Source organism: Silurus meridionalis, chromosome 17 (assembly GCF_014805685.1).
Source record: "Silurus meridionalis isolate SWU-2019-XX chromosome 17, ASM1480568v1, whole genome shotgun sequence".
NCBI classification, from domain to species: domain Eukaryota; kingdom Metazoa; phylum Chordata; class Actinopteri; order Siluriformes; family Siluridae; genus Silurus; species Silurus meridionalis.
In genome coordinates, this window is record NC_060900.1 from 14,522,782 (window position 1) to 14,529,288 (window position 6,507).

Below are 6,507 nucleotides of genomic sequence, written 5' to 3' on the forward strand. Positions count from 1 at the left end.
CCCTTGATGGGACACTACAGGGCACCATATACACACATTCATACCCAGGGACAATATGAAATCCAGAGGAATCACTCGAGGAGAATATGAAGACAACAGGAGAACATGCAAACAGACAGGGCCCTTGTGCTTTAAAGCATGACACTGTGTGCTGGACCACAATGCTACCCTTTTTTTTTATTATTCTCATTTAAAAACTGTGACAGATCTGCATGCATATATATATATATATATATATATATATATATATATATATATATATATATATATATATACAGCCGGGGAAAATAAGTATTAGACACATCAGCATTTTTATCAGTAAGGGGATTTCTAAGTGGGCTACTGACACAAAATTTCCACCAGATGTAGCCATCAAACCAAATATTGAATTTATAAAAAGAAATCAGAACATTTAAGTATACAAGTTGAGTCAAAATAAATAAAGTGAAATGACACAGGGAACAAGTATTGAACACATGAAGATAACAAGGTGCAAAATGGCATAGAAAGCCAGGAGATCACCTGAAATCTTTCAGTATTGAGAGAGAAACCCTGCCCCCTATCAGTACTAATTAATATCAGCTGCTTTAGTCCTAATTGATGGCCTATAAAGGCTTCTCATTACCCATCAGGCACACAGGAAAGACTTCATGATGGGTAAAAGCAAAGAACTCTCTCAAGATCTTTGTAATCTTATCGTTGAAAAGCATTTTGATGGGAATGGTTATAGGCGCATTTCCAGAATGCTGAATGTTCCTGTGCGCACTGTGGGGGCCATTATCTGGAAATGTAAAGAGCATCAGTTCACCATAAACCGGCCATGATCAGGTGCTCCACGTAAGATCCCTGTCTGAGGAGTCCAAAGAATAATCAGGAGAGTTCGCCAAGAGCCAAGAACCACTCGGGCAGAACTTCAGGAAGACCTTGCATCAGCAGGTACTGTTGTTTCAAAGAAAACTATAAGCAATGCACTGAACCGCCATGGCATCCATGCATGCTCACCACACAAGACCCCATTGCTGAACAAAAAGCATGTTGAGGCTCGGTTAAAGTTTGCGAAAGAGCATTTGGAGACCCTGTGGATTATCGGGAGACTATAGTATGGTCAGATGAAAGCAAAATTGAACTTTTTGGCAGTCATTCTACACACCATGTTTGGAGAGCAAATGGCACTGCCCACCACCCCAAGAACACCATACCAACAGTTAAGTTTGGGGGTGGAAGCATCATGGTTTGGGGCTGCTTTTCAGCAAGGGGTACTGGCAGACTTCATATTATTGAAGGCAAGATGAATGGAGAAATGTACAGGGACATTCTGGATAAAAATCTGCTGCCATCTACCAGAAAGCTGAAAATGAAAAGAGGGTGGACATTTCAGAAAAAAAATAATCCCAAACACAAGGCCAAGGAAACAATGAAGTCGTTTTAAAGAAAGAAAATCAAGTTGCTTAAATGGCCCAGTCAATCACCTGACCTAAATCCCATAGAAAATCTATGGAAAGAAGTGAAGATGAAAGTTCATAAAAGAGGCCCAAGGAACCTTTGAGATTTAAAGACAATTTGTGTGGAAGAATGGGCCAGAATCACTCCTGAGCAATGCAGACGACTGGTCTCTCCATACAAGAGGCGTCTAGAAGCTGTAATCACCAACAAAGGTTTTTCTACAAAGTATTAAATAAAGTGTGTTCAATACTTATTCCCTGTGTCATTTCACTTTATTTATTATGACTCAACTTGTATACTTAAATGTTCAGATTTCTTTGTATGAATTCAATATTTGGTTTGATGGCTACATCTGGTGGAAATTTATGTTAAAAGCCCACTTAGAAATCCCCTTACTGATAAAAATGCTGATGTGTCCAATACTTATTTTCTCCGCTGTGTATATATATATATATATATATATATATATATATATATATATATATATATATATATATATATATATATATATATATACATGATCGATTACACTTAGTATGTAAATCTTTTTTTTTTTTTTTTTTTTTTTTGATGCAACATTTACAAAGCAAAAAAACAGAAATGTGTTAAAATCTATACATTTGTATACATTTGAATCTATACATAAGCTATAAAAATTGGGATGCAGCTGACATCTCAGGATATTTTGTAGGGGAGAGTCAGTTAGTTCAAAATTTACACAATTTTTTTTACATTAAATGAGAATTAAAGATCTGCAGTGGCAGCCTTCAGTGATGTCCTACCTGAATCAGTCCACCTTTTAATACCATTTTATGCACTTCATTATGATGCCATGGCTATAGAATCTTGCAATATTTCAAAGAAATGCAGTATAACAGAGCACTGCATTACAGACTCTCATACAGTGAGAACGAATGCCACTGCTAAAACGAAAAAACCCAATAAACAAAATTTAACTGCAACCACAGCTGCACCGCCCACATATGTCATCTCTAGCAGAAGCATTGATATTAACCTCTTAAAATGACCCTGTGTTTTCATAATTGAGCATTTATTCCATGCATTACAGTTTTCCGGGCAAATTGTGTGTTTTGTGCAAATTCTATGGGAAAGAAAATGCAAAAGTATAAATGGTTCATGAAAAAGCTGTTTCAGCTTTTATTGAAAATGTCCTTGGAAGTGTATCTGTGACCAGATCATATTCTTCTCCTCCATTGTGCAGTAAAAAAAAACAATTATTAAATCCACACAAATATATTTGAGCTTGTGCAGTTTGCTACAGATGCAGTTTATGAGCTCTGACTAGTGCGCTCTCTGACCATCCAATTAAAGGGCATTAAAATGCCACTTGACTGGATGCCAGATAGCAGGCTCCAGAACAAGACACAAGAAGTCGCAGTCTGATTGGTTAAAGCAACAGCTTCAAGCAACGAGGATTTGAAGCTACCAAGAGCCCACTCTGTTTATTTCTGCTGGCCTTATATCACTATGAGATGAGATGTTTGAAATCTGATAGAAACTTAATCGTAAAATTAAAGTTGGTGGTTCTTTTGCTTGCAGCAGTGCACCCAAGATAAACCCTATGAAATGAGAATAATAGACTATTGGGAATAATTTAATAATTTTTATGAACAAAATACTAAAATGTTAGTTAGTGATTCTGATAGAGATTAGCTTTCAAATGTTTCTTTTTTTTTTTTTTTTTTACTTTTTTAGTCACATTTTGCAGAGAATTCATGAATTGTATTGTTTTTAGGGTAGTATGAAAATGTAACACCTTTTGTTTACAATAATAAACCTCTGTTTATTTATTTATGATGTTTTAAATTGACTATGATTCACAGTTAAAAACATAATTTGCCTTCATTAACACTTTGTATAAAATATTTGTAGAATCATATTGAATTAAATCATGATGTATCATCAGTATTGTGAATCAAATTAAATCATGACCAGAGTGTATTGTTTCACCACTATTGTTAAGCCATTTTAACTCTTAGAGGTGTACATAGGATCATTGCTGAAAGACCCAGTTGTGACTAAATATTAATGTTGTGGAGAATGTCTTTGAGAGGAATTACGTTTAGTTTTTCTAGTTGATCCTTTTCCAACTTTCAGGCACACTGACAGAACATAATAAGCAGTAACTTGGACCATACAAAAACACAAACAAATATTAAATATAGCTTATAAACAGTTTGTGTACAATAATAATTAAAAATAATAATTAAAAAAATATTGTATTTTATTGTGATTATCTGAAACCATGAATAGGAAAGCTGGGTAGTGGGAGATCAGTTGTTGATGTAGCTACAATTGCATACAGAGGATGACTTACTTTTACTATTACTATTTACTATTATTTTTATTATGACTCACTATTAGGACCAATACGCTAAATGTAGAATTTGTCCTAAGGGTTTTAATATTCAAACTGCACTACCTGAAAGCAGGTTAATTTTATGAGATGTTAAGAAACTGGCCTTTTAAAAAGAAACGCAGGCATTAAATAGGAATGTACCACAATATGTAATATCAAAGCAAGTAATATGCTGCTTTTTTTGTTGCACAAGTCAGTTACACATTCTAAATCCAAACTCCTTATTCATCCCCCTGTCTTGGTGTTCATGGCTGTCTGGTAACACACTTAAATATAACGCCTTCTACAGAGGTGTGACTTGAAATCTGTGACAATTTGGAGTGGTGTAAATGAGAGCAAACTGTGTTTCTACATTGTTTTTCTAAATTACTGAAGGTTAAAATTTTGGTATTAACATGGCCACTTTAAACAATATTCCAGCTGCTTTTCGAACCAAATGTCAAGTCAAGAGGTCAAGAGGCTTTTATTGTCATTTCTACTATACACAGTGGTACACAGTACACAGCAAAAACGAGACAACTTTCCTCCAGAACCCTGGTGCTACACTAAAAAATTAGAACGCAACACAAAGCTACATAAAGTGACAGACAACACAAGACAAAACACATAACCCAAGATAGTGCCGACCAGTAAACCTACTGTATACTCTGAATATACAGTACTGTTCAAAGAGAACTATTACAACTATAACTGAGAGTATATGTAAACAAACACAATGCAGTGCAAAAAACAGCAGTAGCAGCAGTCACAAGATGCAAAAAACAGCATGTAATATGGTGAAGTATAAATAATAATAAATAATGTGTGTGTGTGTGTATGTGTGTGTGTGTGTGTGTGTGTGTGTGTGTGTGTGTGTGTGTGTGTGTGTGTGTCTGTGCATGAGTTCCATTTCAGTTCTGTGTATTGAGGAGCCTGATGGCTTGCGGGAAAAAGCTGTTACACAGTCTGGATGTGACGGCCCGAATGCTTCGGAACCGCTTTCCTGATGGCAGGATTTGAAAATGTGCAGCATTTATACACAACTAGATGAATTACATTATTTTTCTAGTCATTTCACCTACTGTCATGTTTTTCATGCGTGGGAGGAAACTGACGAATCTGAGGAAATCCACACACAATAAAAACATGACAGTAACTAGAGCCCAAGATTAACCCAGCCAATAGGGTTGCACAAGCCAGTGCACTCTTAGTGCAGGTCCCAAGCCCGGATAAATGGGGAGGGTTGTGTTAGGATGGGCATCCAGCGTAAAACATGTGCCAAATCGAACATGCGGGTCAAGAATAAGAATTTCATACCGGATCGGTCAAGGCCCGGGTTACCAACGACTGCCACAGGTATCGTTAACCAACAGGGTACCAGTGGAAATTGGGCTACTGTTGGCCGAAGGAGAGGAGCAAGACATCTACAGAGACAGCAGGGAAAGTAGAAGTGTAGGAGAGTGAAGCTTTGGGTTGGTACTTTAAATGTTGGTACTATGACTGGTAAAGGGAAAGAGTTAGCTGGTATGATGTAAAGGAGAAAGGTAGATATGTTGTGTTTCCAGGAGACCAAGTGGAAAGGAAGAAAGACCAGGAACATTGGAGGTGGTTTAAACTGTTCTTTTATGGTGTGGATGGAAAGAGAAATGGTGTAGGGGTGATTCTGAAGGAGGAGTTAGTAAAAGTGTAGTGAAGGTAAGGATTCTGATAGGGTGATGAACGTGAAGCTGGAATTTGAAAGCGTAATGATAAATGTCATCAGTACTTATGCTCCACAAGTGGGTTGTGAGATGTAGAAGAAGAAGGAAAAATACTGGAGTGAGTTAGATGAAGTAGTAGAAGGTGTACATAGGAATGAAAGATTGCTGATTGGGGCAGACTTTAATGAGCATGTAGGTGAAGATAACAGAGGGTATGAGGAGGTGATGGGTAGGTATGGTTTTAAGGAGAGAAATGGGGAAGGGCAGATTGTGGTAGATTTTGCTTAAGGGATGTAAATGGCAGTGGTGAATACTTATTTTAAGAAGAAGGAGGATCATAGGAGGAAGACTGTAGTGTGAGATTCAGGGAAGAGGTCAGACAGGGGCTCGGTGGTGGTGAAGAGGTGCTGGATGATTGGGCAACTACTGCAGAAGTGTTAAAGGAGACAGCTATAAAGGTACTTGGTGTGACATCTGGAAATAGAAAGGAAGACAAAGAGACGTGGTGGTGGAATGAGGAAGTGCAGGAGAGCATAAAGAGAAAGGGGTTGGCAAAACAGAATTGGGATCAGCAGAAAGATGAGAAAAGTAGGCAGGAGTTCAAAGAGATGCGGCAGCAGGTGAAAAGGGACACAGCGAAAGCCAAGGAAAAGGCATATGAGGAGCTGTATAAGAAGTTGGACACTAAGGAAGGAGAAAAGGATTTGTACCGATTGGCCAGGCAGAGCGACTGAGCTGGGAAGGATGTGCTGCAAGTTAGAGCAATAAAGAATGGAGATGGAAATGTGTAGACTAGTGAGGAGAGTGTGTTGAGAAGATAGAGGGAGTATTTTGAGCAGCTGATGAATGAGGAAAATGAGAGAGAGAGAAGGTTGGATGGTGTGGAGATGGTGAAGCATAAAGTAGATAGGATTAGTAAGGAGGAAGTGAGAGCAGCAATTAAAAGGATGAAGAGTATAAAGTCGGTTGGACCAGATGACATACCGGTAGAAGCATGGAGATGTT